This window comes from Petaurus breviceps, unplaced genomic scaffold (assembly GCF_028583685.1).
Source record: "Petaurus breviceps papuanus isolate PSGF00001 unplaced genomic scaffold, PetGlider_PUasm1.0 90977, whole genome shotgun sequence".
NCBI lineage: Eukaryota > Metazoa > Chordata > Mammalia > Diprotodontia > Petauridae > Petaurus > Petaurus breviceps.
In genome coordinates, this window is record NW_027187391.1 from 44,646,450 (window position 1) to 44,660,062 (window position 13,613).

Genomic DNA, 13,613 nt, shown 5'->3' on the forward strand with positions numbered 1-13,613 from the left:
CTCCCCCTAGATCTATGAGTGTCTGGGTATCATGCCCACTCATATCTGTCTCTAAGTCTGTTTCTCTTTGCCTCCTTGTCTGAGGGTTGTTTCTAAGGAGAAGGTGGAGCCATCTTCAAATCAGGAGAGCTGATTATTAAATTTTAAGTGTGAGCATTTATACCTCAAAAATCAACAAATGCTTTTGGGCTTGATTTATTGCTTTGTTGCTGTCTACTCTAAAAAAAAAATGGAAAACCATTAATAATGCAGGTTAAACTTAAAAGTGTGATATGCATATAATTTGTTTTTAGAGAGCCAATTGCTAAACATTTACCTATACATGCTTGTTATTCTATTACATTCATGTGCATAATGTGTCTAGCCATTTCCCTACTAATGGATATCTGCTTTGTTTCCAGTTACTTATTCCCACAAAAAGTGCAACTATAAAAATTTCTATTCGCCAATAAGCTCTTTGAGGTATATGTCTAGCAGTGGAATCTCTAGGTCAAGAACTGTTACTTTATCAGCACATTTCCAAATTGCTTTCCGAAACTGGTATACCAATGAAAAGCCCCATCAAAATACATCAGTATTCCTGTCTTCTAACACCCCTCCAACAGCGACTACTCTCATCATTTGTCATCTTTTCCAATTTTCTATGTGTGGGGTGAAACCTCAGTGTTGTTTTAATGGCTGTTTCTCTTATTATTAGTAATTTAGAGCATTTTTCATATGGCTATGTGGAAGAATAATGAGCCCCCTCCCACCTTTTTAGAGTACATATTACAAAATAATACTAGGACAATACATTTAGTCTGGACATAACTAACCTGAATAAAAAAGTCTTATTTCTTTGTCTTTTATCAATTCTGAAACAATACTCTGAACTAAATTTTATTTGTGTCTGACAACCACTTATTTTAAGGCAACTAGGAGGAATTTTCAGGGGGAACTCTGTTCTGCTTGAAGATAAAATTAGAGCAGTGATTAGACAAAGTCAAGAAACTCCTGATTTACTTAAGAGCAGCATGTTCTTTCTTTTCTTAAAATGTTAAATTCTGAAATTTAAATTTGATTTAAGTTTTTAAATCAAACATTTGCATTTTCCCTCTTTCGACTTCTTTACTCACTCTGGGAGGAAAAGTATCAAACTCTTTTAACATATAAGTATAGTTAAGTAAAAGAAATTCCTACCTTGGTCACATCCAAAACTGTGTTTTTCATTCATTACTTCTCTGTCAAAAGGTGGCCAATATTCCTCATAAGTCCTCTGAAATCATGGTTGATCATTGCATTAATTAGGGTTCTTAAGTCTTTCAGAAATTTTCACTTTTACAGTATTGATGTTATAGTTTAAATTGTTCTGTTTCTGTTCACTTCATTCTACATTGGTTCATACAAGTCTTTTGAAATTTCTCCAAAACTATCTCTTTTTTCATTTCCTATAATATAATGGTTTTTCATTATATTCAAATACCATACTTTGTTCATGCATTCCCCAATGGACAAGCACTTCCCTTTGATTCTGGCTCCTTGCCAATACAAAAAAAAAGAGCTGCTATAAATATTTTTGTATGTATAGAATCTGTTTCTCTTCCTTTGATCTCTTTGGGGAATAGGCTTAGTGCTAGTATCATTGGGTCAAATTGTTTTCCAGGATGGCTGGACCAATTCATAGCCCTACTAACAGTGTTTTAATGTGTCTTTTTTCTCACAGTTCCTCTAACATTTGTTATTTTCTGTTTCTGTCAGCTTTGCAAACAATAAGGGTATGTGATAAAACTTCAGATTTGCTTTAATTGGCATTTCCTTAATTATTATTGATGTGTGTCATTTTTCCATATGGCTATAGATAGCTTAGGTTTCTTCCATTGAGAATTGCCTGTTCATATTGTCAGAGCATTTATCAAGTGGGGAATGGGATCCTGTTCTATAAATTTGAATGATTTTCCTATATATCTTAGAAATTAGACCTTGATCAGAGAAACTCACTTCATAGATTTTTTTTTCTGATTAACTGCTTCCCCTCTAACACTGGTGGTGTTAGACTTGTATGTGCAAAAACAGTTAAATTTTATGTCATTATAATCATTGGTTTTATCTTCTAGTATCTTCTCTACCATTTTTTTTGTCATACTCATATATTTGAAAGGTAATTTCTTTCTTGCCTTTACAACATTTATGATGCCATCTTTTATGTCTAAGTCATATCCATCTGAAGCATATCTTGGTATATGGTATGAGGTGTTGCTCTTTATCTAATTTTTGCTAGGCTATAAGCTATTTTCTCCCCATTTTGCTTCGAAGTCCTTTATCATCGAAGGCCCATCTTTTCCCTTATAAGATTACACTCAGTTTTGCTAGGTAAACATATTCTCGAATATAGGCTTTTATATTTTGCCTTTTGGAATTTGCTATTCCATGGCCTCTGCTAAATGTTGTGTGATCTTGACAGTGGTTCCTCGCTACTTGAATTCCTTCTTTCTGGCTGCCTGCAGTATATTTTCTTTCATCTGGAGTTCTGGGTTTTGTTTATGATGTTCCTGGGAGTTTTTATTTTGGGGTTTCTTTCAGGAAGTAATCAGTAGATTCTTTCTATTTTCATTTTGACCTCTTATTCTAATATGCCTGGGGAGTTTTCTTTCATGATTTCTTGAAATATAATATCTAGGGGTATTTTTTGGTCATTGCTGTCAGATAGTTAAATGATTCTTAAGTTATCCCCCTTGATCTATTTTCATGGTCATATGCCCTGATATATTTTTTCTACTTTTTAAATTATTTAACTTTGTTTTAATATTTCTTATTGTCTCCTGAAGTCATTAACTCTATTTGATCCATTCTAATTTTTAGGGAATCTGTTGTAATATTTTGTACCTCTTGTGCTAAACTCAACTCTATTTCTAAATCATTCCTCCATAACCCTCATTTCTTTTCCAGTTTTTCCCCTCTACTCATTTATAATTTCATTTAACTCAAATATAATTGACTTTGTTAACAAAATGAACAACAAATGTATAATCATATCATTACATTCAGAGAAAGCTTTTTACAAAATAAAATACTCATTTCTGGTTATAAAACATGGGAATATTTTGGGCCTTTCCTTAACACAGCAAATAGCAAAAAAGATCCAGAATTATAAGTGATGGAGACAAACTAGAGGCTTTTCCAACAAGCTCAAGGCAAGGATGTCTACTGTCATCACCCCTATATCACACAGTGCTAGAAATGCTAGCTATGGCAATAAGGAAAGAAAAAAACAAGCTGAAAGAATAGCCTAGGCAAAGAAGAAACAAAATTATTGCTTTTGATTGACAGGATAGTGTACTTAGAGAACCTCAGAGAATCAACTAAAAAGTAATTGAAACAATAAATTCCACAAAGTTGCAAGTATAAAATAAAATAAAACACTAACATTTCTGTATATCAGTAAGGCCTAGAAGAAAGAAATAGGGAAATTTCATTTAAAATAACTATGGAATTATAATGGCAAGCACAGAAGTAGTTCACACCTTGTTTCAGCTATTGAATTAACACCTTGTTTCAGTTCAAGTTTCTTTTGAGCCTTGTATCAAGTCTGTTAAGAAATAGAACATGTGAGCCCCACAACTTTTGAACCCTAGAACTCATGAACTTCTGCAATAGGAAGGGGAGGAGCAAATGACCATATATAAGGAGAGGTCTTGGCTATAGACAGCAGAACTAAGAAGAGGACTTTTGTGGTGGCAGAATCAAGAAGGAGAAAACTTGTGGTATCCCAGCATTGTGTTTATCTGCTCTGTCTGTGTTGATGTCTGTTTGTGATACTTTGTACAGAAGCCCTGCAACCTTGCTGGAAGCCCTGAAAGAGGATTTTCTGGTTGTATGTTTACAGAAGTCCTGGAGGAGAGTTTTGGAGGTTCTGGGACTTTACTGATGATTTGTGCTGACCTCTTGGACCTTGTTTGTGGATCTGTGTTGATTTCTATGTTGATGATTTGTGTGGAGTTCTCAAACCTTGTTGGTGGGTCTGAGTTGATTTCACAGGTAGATAGTTAATTGATGATGGTGCTGGCAATGTTCATGAATATTATTGTGGCTCTGTCAAACTTTGTCTTCCCAGAAACAGGAACTGTGAAGGACTTGAAGTGGACTGGACACTGTAAAATTCAATATGGAATGGGAACTGGATGAAGAACTGGACAAGGAGCTGGACAAGGAACTGGGAGCTGCCTGCCTTTGAAGCCAGGTGACAGTTGGAGCTGGGACCATGGAAGAGGAACCATGGAAGCTGAGAGCCACCCTAGAGTCAAGCTGAAAGAAGACTTTATTTGGATACTGTGTACTGACTGAGAAGATTATGATTTACTGTGACCTAGGGATGGAGAACTTTGACTTTTGTACTTTGTGATTGAATTAAGGATATTGTGATTGACTAAATGAATGTACTTTGTTGAAAATTATGTGACCACTTTGTTGAAAATTATGTGGCCATTTTAGTGATAAGTTGTTGAGTTGTGACATGGTGAATGCTGTATTTTGATTTTCTGTGATAAATTGTAACATTGTGAATTCTGTACCTTGATTTTTTGTGAATGTTTTGCTCTGATTTGTTATTGAATAAATAGAGAGTATGCTATACTATGTAATCAGAACCTTGAAAGCTGTTCACAGCAACAGTCTTCTGGAAAGTTGCTCATGCATGGCTTTACAGGAATATATACTTGGGAGTCTACCTAACAAGAGAGACACAAGAACTATATGGATACAATTACAAAAGACTATTTATTAAAATAAAGACAAACCTAAATAAATAATTGGAGAAAGAATCATTCATGGGAAGGCTGAATCAATATAAGAAAAATCAATTTATTTGGTACCAAGCCAATCAAACTACCAATGACTTACTTTATAGAGCTAGGAAAAAAAATAATGAAACTTATCTAGAGGAACAAAAGGTTGAGAATATCAGGGAAATAATAAGGGGAAAAAAAGTAGGATAAAAAGGACCTAGCAATATCAGATCTCAAACTACATGACAAAGCAATAATTATCAAAACAATTTGGTAGTGCCTAAAAAATATAGATCATTTAGTGAAAAAGATAAAGTACAAAACACACAGTAACAAATGAACCTAATATTTGAATATTCCATAAACCAAGGTATTCAACAAACCTAGACAGTGAGGTAAGGATTTACTGTTTGACCAAAACTGCCATGAAAACTGTGTGATGTTCTGGCAGAAATGAGATTTAGACAATATTTCATAGCACATACCAATAAGCACTATATGGATATTGTGATCTAGACATAAGAGGTCACATCATAAATAAAATAAAGGAACATTAAACCCTTTCTCCAGGCCTTGATCAGATTTTCTTTGGAAGTATTTCTTGAATTCTTTAATCAGGTAGAAATGAGAATTGTTAGAAGTTGTATTTAAAAAGGGATTATATGGATTTATTATTCCTATTCTTTTTTTTTCTTTTTGGAGGGAGGAAGGCAGGGCAATTTGGGTTAAGTGACTTGCCCAAGGTCACATGCCTAGTTTTTGTGTTAAGTGTCTGGGGCCAGATTTGAACTCAGGTCCTCTGACTCTAGGGCTGGTGCTCTATTCACTATGCCACCTAGCTGCCCCCCCCCATTCCTATTGTTATTAGTAACTAACACTTATATAATACCTACTATGTGCCATGCACTGTGTTCAGTCCTTTTAAATATTATCATTTTAGGGAAATGGTTCTCTAGGATGTAACATTTTAAGTTAGTATTATTCTCAGACTGTTACCTAAATCTGACCCCTTGCTCAGCCTTGACTATCAAATTCTGCCTACTGTTTGAGAATATTCTAAGTTGAAGTCCCCAAATGGCTTTTGTTATAGAGAGATTTTCAAAGTCATATGGCACCCCTACCCATTTTTGGACCTTTCTGCCCCTAAGCAGATATGTTTAGAATTAGCTTCATCTAAATTGATAAAATTGTTTCTAGTAGGCTTGTGCTTAAAAGACAGAGCAGATAATTTTCTTCCATAGTTGTTACTAGTTCTTTAGAGAATTGTTTGCTCATATCCTTTGACCACTTTTCTACTGGAAAATGGATTTTGGTCTTATATATCTGTTAATTGTCACTATATATTTGCTATCAAACCCTTCTCAGGGATTCAATACATAGATTCTTTTCTAGTCAACTAGTTCTGCTCTAGAGTTAGCTAGGTGGTACAGTGGATAGAACACTGGACCTTTCTCCTGGCAACTAGAAGAATTTGCTATTTGTCATTGTAATTATTAAATGTAACTACTATGTATTTTGTAGTTTGAATCATAAGGTTGTTTTTCTGTGTTTTTTTTTCTTTTCCTGGAGGTAATCCCTGGATTCTTTCAATTAGTGCTTTGTATACTGGTTTTAGAAATACTGAGCAGTTTTATTTCTTTCTTTTTTTGGAAGGAGGAAGAAAAGGCAACTGGGGCTAAGTGACTTGCCCAAGGTCACACAGCTCGTAAATGTGTCTTCTTTGCTTATCTTCACACCTTGAATTTCTTTCTCATCTTATTGGCATTGCTAGCATTTTCAGAACTCTATCAAATAATAGTGAGAATGGGCAGCCTTGCTTTATTCCTGTATTTATTGGGAAAATTTCTCCTGTATCCCCATTGCATATCATGCTTGCTTTTCATTTAAAATCTATAATTTTATGACATTAAAAAAGGTATCTCTAAGCCTATATTTTGTAGAGTTTTTAGCATAATTTAGTGTTGTACATTGTCAAAAGTTTTTTCTGTTATCTATTGAGATAATTAAGAGGTTTGGGATTTTAAAAATATATATGATTAATTATGCTGATTGTTTTCTAATCATCCTTGCAAAACTGCTAGAAATTGTTTGGTCATTAATAAATGATTTCTTGGATAAATTACTAGTCTCTTTGATAGAATATAATTAAAAAATTTTAAATTTATAATCATCATGGATGTTGGTCTAACTTTCTATGCTTTGTCCTTCCCTGACTTAGGTGTTTGGACTATTTTTGTCTCATGAAATGAATCTGGTAGAGTGCATTCCTCCTCAGTTTGGAGAATAATTTGTATAATGTTCTATTGTGTATTATTCTTTCTTCCCCTACTATGTATTATTCTTTATCAATCAATCAACCTTAAGTGCCTTCTATATGCCAGGCATTGTGCTAAGCACTGGAGATACAAAAAGAGGCAAAAGACAGTCCTTGCCCTCAAGGAGCTAATAATCTCATGAGAGACAATATGCAAATAAGTATATACAAAGCAAGCTCTATGTATAGAATAATTAGGAAATAATTATCAGAAGGAAGGCATTACTAGACTTAAGAGGGGTTGGGAAAGACATCCTGGAGAAAGTGGGATTTTAGTTGGGATTTAAAGGAAGCCAGAAAGGTCAGGAGGGGAGGAGGGAGCCAGTTCACTAGACTGAAGAGTATATGTCAGGGAGGCAGGTGTGAAAAGACTGGAAAGGTAAGAGGGAGGTTTGGTTATGAAGCACTTTGAATGCCAAAATGAACATTTTGTATTTGATTTTAGATGTGGAATCACTTGAGTTTTTTTTTTTCTTTAGTGTATAGGGCTTGAGTTGACATTATTGAACCTGCCCTTTAAGAAAATCACTATAGGGGCTAAAGGAGGGTAGACTGGAATGTGGAAAGGCTAGAGGTCAGAGACTGGTGGGTTATTGCAATAATTCAGGTGGATGTGAGATAATTGAATTCTCCTGAAAATATCAGGACCAGGAGTTTTTTCCTTTGATAGTTCAATTACAGTTATTCTAGTTCCTTTTCTGAGACTGAGTCAAGCTCTCTGCATGGTTTTCTGTTAATTTGAGCATTTTATAATTTTTGAAAGCATTGTCTTTCTTTTATATTCTCAGGTCATTTAGCATATAACTATGTAATAGGCTCTGACTCTTTTAATTTCTTCTTGTTTTGTTGTATCACCTTGCTCATTTGGGTAAAGGTTTATTGATTTTATTAATATTTTCACAGTATCAGCTTTTAGTTTTAATCATCTGCATATATTTTTGGTTGCCAGTTTACCCATTTCTCCTATAATTTTTAATCTCTCATCTTTTGTACTTATTTTAGGTTATTTCTTGGCTATCTACTTTTTAAAATGCATGTCAGTCAAACTTTTTTATTTTTTTCATTTTGTTAATGTATGTTTGTAGGGATATTATTTTTCCCCCTGAGAACTGCTTTAGCTGCATCCCAAAAATTTTGGTATGCTGTTTCATCATTATTTGCTTTCACCTGAGTGAAAGTAAATATGATTTGTTCTTTAACCCACCCATTATTTAGGATTTTCTTGTTAAGTTCCCATTTGGATTTGGCTTTTGTTTGTATCCTTAAAGCAATGACTATTTTTATTGTTTTATGGTCTATGAGAGATTTTTACTTTTTAAATTTACTATTTCTGCCTTTTAACAGGGGTGTTATTACACCTCAGAATCACGGAACAGGAAGTGCTGAGTATTTTAGGGGTGAGGGATTATTCTCTGTTGTTAATATATTGAGGTTGGTGGGTTTTTTTTTTAACTTTATTTGAGTTCTTGGTTTCCTAGATTGTGGAGACAGTTGAAATTGCCTTATCTCTTGTGTATAATTTCTATTTTGGAGAAGTTTGAGAGGTTGTAAAGATTGGAGAAAATATTTAGTTCTTCATCTTGCTGGTTACATGACTCAGGTTCTAAATATAAACATTCTACAGGAAGAAGGAATTAGTGATAGGGTTAGAAGAAGGAGGAGGAAGAGAAAGAAGAGGAGAAAGAAAAGAGGATCATTGAAGCCTTTTTTTTAAATACACCACTTTCATATATAGCCATTGAAGTAGATGAGTACTGAGGGTAAGCAGGTTGTCCCAAAAGTCAAAGTGAATTTTTAGTTTTTTTTAATTGAATTTTATGTTTATTTTTAGTTTACACCATTCTTTTCCACAAGATTTTGAGTTACAATTTTTCTCCCCATCTTTCCCCCACCCACCACCCCAAAACAGCAATCCCACTGTATATTCCCTCCCCTAATCTGCTCTCTCCTATATTCTCCCCCATTTCCCCTCTGGCTTTCCAGTAGGGCAAGATGGATCTCTATACCCCAGTGCCTGTATATCTTATTTCCCAGTTGCATGTAATATATATATTTAAACATTTGATTTTATAACTTTGGATTCCAGATTCTTTCCCTTCCTACCTCATCACCCACCCTTACTGGGAAGATAAGCAATTCATTATAGGCTGTACGTGTGTAGCTACACAAAACATTTCCTTACTGGGTATATTGTAAAATATTGACTATACTTCCCTCCATCCTATCCTGCACCCCATTTGTTCTATTCTCTACTTAGACCCTGTCCCTTTTCAAAAGTGTGTGCTGCTAGCTTCCCTCCCCCAACCAGCCCTCCCCTCCATCATCCCCCCTCTCATCCTTTTCCTCCCTGCTCTCCTATAGGGCGAGATACCCTATTTAGTGTATCTGTCATTCCCTCCCTAACCAAATTCAATGAGAATAAGGATGACCCATTCCCTTTTGCCTTCCTGTTCTTCCCCTCCATTGTAACAGTTTTTCCTTACCTCTTCTATATGGGATACCTCCATTTTGTCTCTCCCCATCTCCTCTCATTATATTCCTCTCTCACCTCTCAATTTCACCTTTTAAGTATCATCCTTTCCTATTCAACTGGTCCTGTGTCCTCTGTCCATGTATACCTGTACACATATATATACACACTCACATATGTATTCATACACCCATATACTCTCCTATATAGACATATGGATGTGTACATATATGTAATATATATATACACACATACACGCATTTATATTCCCGTCAACTATTCTCATACTGAGAAAAGTTTCATAAGTTACAATGATTGTTTTTCCATGTAGGAATATAAAAAGTTCAACTTTGATAAGTTCCTTATTATGTTTTTTCCCTGTTTACCTTCTCATGCTTCTCTTGCTTCTTATATCTGAATGTCAAAATTTCTATTCAACTATGGTTTTTTCATCAAGAATGCTTGAAAGTCCTCTATTTCATTGAATGACCATATTTTCCCCTGAAACATGATAATCAGTTTTGCTGGGTAGGTGATTCTTGATTTTAATCCCAGCTCCTTTGACCTCTGGAATATCATATTCCAAGACCCTTGATCCCTTAATGTAGAAGCTGCTAGATCTTGTGTTATACTGATTGTGTTTACATAATACTCAAATTGTTTCTCCTTGGCTGCTTGTAATATTTTCTCCTTGATCTGGGAACTCCAGAACCTGGCTATAATATTCCTAGGAGTTTTCTTTTGGGGCTCTTTTTCAAGAGGTGATCAGTGGATTCTTTCAACCTCTATTTTGCCCTCTAGTTCTAAAACATCAGGTCAATTTTCCTTGAGAATTTCTTGAAGGATGATTTCTAAGTTCTTTTTTGATCATGGCTTTCAGATAGTCCAATAATTTTTAAATGATCTCTCTTGGAACTATTTTCCAGGTCAGTGGTTTTTCCAATGAGATATTTCACATTGCCTTCTATTTTTTCATTTGTTTGTATCTGTTTAATAGTATCTTGATTTCTCATAAAGTCACTAGCTTCCATTTGCTCCAATCTAATTCTGAAGGAATGATTCTCTTCAGTGAGCTTTTGAGATTCTTTCTCCATTTGGCAAATTCAGCTTTTTAAGGCATTCTTCTCCTCATTGGCTTTTTTGCCATTTGAGTTAGTCTATTTTTTAAGGTGTTATTTTCTTCAGTCAGATTGTTGACTTTCTCATGATTTTCTTGCATAATTCTCATTTCTCTTCCCAATTTTTCCTCTACTTCTCTTATTTGGTTTTCAAAATCCTTCTTAATCTCCTCTATGGCCTGTAACCAATTCATATTTTTCTTGGAAGCTTTTGGGCAGCAGTTCTGACTGTGCTGTCTTCCTCCTGTTCCATGCTTTAATCATTTTTGTCCCCAAAAAAGGAGTCCAAAGTCTGATTGCTGTGCTTGCTTTGCTTCCTTTGCTTGCTCATATTGCCACTCAATTACTTGATTTTTGAGCTTTTTACCACAGTAGAACTCTGCTTCCAGAGAGGAAATCTTTATCCCAAATCACTGGGGCTTTCTCAGCTGCTGGAGCTATTAGTTGGTTGCCCTGTCAGAAACCTCCATGGACTCGAGCAAACTGGTCACGTCCTCCAGGACCTCCACCCTAAGCAGCAATCCAGATCCAAGCAGGTTAAAGCAAGAGCGATTTCCCCTCAAATTGGTTGCTTGGTCCCCCTACAATCTTCAGGCCAGGAGCTCTGAAGCAGCCACACAGTGGCGGCTCCATGGCCGCCTTGTCTCAGCAGCTTCTCCCTCCAGGGGGCAGAGGCCAGACCACACTCCCGGACTCCCTGTTCCCAAAGCCACACTGCACTGATCTCTCACTTTGTCTTTGGCATTTATAGGTTGATAATTCTGGACACTGCCACAGCTGCTGGTGATCTACTCTCCTGATGTCCCTCTAGCCTAGGCTGGTTGGGCTGCCCTGGGGCTAAAACCTGCTAAAAACTGCTCCCAGCGGGCTGAAATCAACCCTTCCTGCAGTTCTGCCAGGCTGTCTTCAGTGGGAGATTTGTTTCTCTCTACCACTTTGTGGGTTCTGTACCCCTAAAGCTAACTTGGTCATTTTTATAGGTATTTGAGGTGGTTATGGGGGGAGTGCAGGGAGTCTTCCTGTTTCTATGCTGCCATCTTGGCTCCTCCCCCTGAATTTTAAGTTTTAATTACTTATAACTATAGTACAACTTTTGGACATTCTGTATGCAGACTTGTCTTGGAAAGTTTTTTCCAAGTTTTTTGTAGACTTCCCTTACCACAGACAATACGAATAAACTGGTTACATTCCTCATGGTCTCTTTCCTTACTCCCAATATAAGCACTTGAAGCAAATGTGACTTCATCCTGGTTTTCCTACTATCAGACTGCTCCTTTTCATTCACATTTAATGTCCCACAGGGTTCTGTCCTGGTCTGTCTTCTCTTTTCCCTTTATACTACTTCACTTGGTGAGCTCAGCAGCTCCTATGAATTCAGTTACCTCCACCACAATGATTCTTAAGACTACTTACCCAGTCCAAACCTCTGCTGACTTCCAGTTGTATCTCCAAATACCTATTAGATATTTCATACTAGATGTCCTGTAGATATCTTAAACTTAATAATATGTCCAAAGGTGAATTCATTATCCTTTCCCCAAATCTTCCAAATTTCTTTATTACTGTTGCAGGCACCACCACGTTCCAGTGGGTGTTATCCTTGACTCCTATCTTTCACTCCCCCGTATTCAATCTGTTACTAAGGCTTGTCGATTTCACCTTTATAGCCTCTCTCACATATATACTCTCTTTTCTCTGGATCACCTAGTTACAGGACCTTATCACCTTCTGCCTGGATTATTGCAATAGTGCAGGTCAGTCTGCCTGCCACAAGTCTCTCCCTACTCTAGTTGATTCTCTGTTCAGCTGCTAAAGTGATTTTCCTAAAGCACAAGTCTGTCTATGTCACTCCTCCCTGCTCCCCCCATCACACACACTCAATAAACTCCCATGGCTTCCTATCACATCCAGGAACAAATATAAAATCTTGTTTGGCATTCAAGCCAAGTCCCCCACTACCTTTCCAGTCTTCTTACACTTTACATCATGCCCTCAACCCCCAAGAGACTCTTCAGTTCATTATCACAGGCTTCCTTGCTGTTCCTCACACAAGACACCATCTCTAGACTCAAGGCATTTTCTCTGGCTGTCTCCCATTCATGGAATACTCTCCCTCCTCATCTCTACCTCCCAACTTCCCCAGTTCCTTTCAAGTCCACCTTAGGAAGCCTTTCCTTGTCTCTTTTAATTCTAGTGCTTTCCCTCTGTGGATTATTTCCTATTTATCCTACATATAGTTAGTTTGTACATAGATGTTTGCATGTTGTCTCCTCTGTTAGATTGTGAACTCCTGGAAGGCAGGAACTGTCTTTTGTTTTTTTTTTTTTTTTTTGGTAACTCCAGCCTATTTGTTGTTGTTACTGTTCATTTGTGCCCAGATCTTTGTGAATCCATCTGGGGTTCTTTTGGCAAAGCTACTGAAGTGGTTTGCCATTTCCTTCTCCAGCTCATTTTACAGATGAGGAAACTGAAGCAAACAGGGTTAAGTGACTTGTCTAGGGTCATAAGGCTAGTAAGTGTGTGAGGCCAAATTTGAACTCAGGACATCCTGACTCCAGAGACAGCACTCTTTCCTCTCTGCCTTCTCCAACCCATAGTAGAGGCCTAATAAATGCTTATTGGCTGACTGATGCAAGCAAAGACTGAATGACCATTCTTTGGGTACCATAAAGGGGGCTATTGTCCAGATATAGCTTGGACAAGGTGGTCTCTAATGCCCCTTCCAAGACTGTGATTCTCTGATTCTGTTGTAGAGAGGATGTTGGACATGGTAGTATAGAGGAGGGATGGCTGAACCAGGACACCTGGGATTGATTCCTGTCTTGGCACCTACTAGCTGTGTGACCAAATCACTTAATTTTTTTCTTCATTTGTAATACTTTTTGACTGTGTTTCACCGTTGTTGTGAGAAAAGTGCTCTGCAAACCTAGAAAATATAAGGCATATATTGG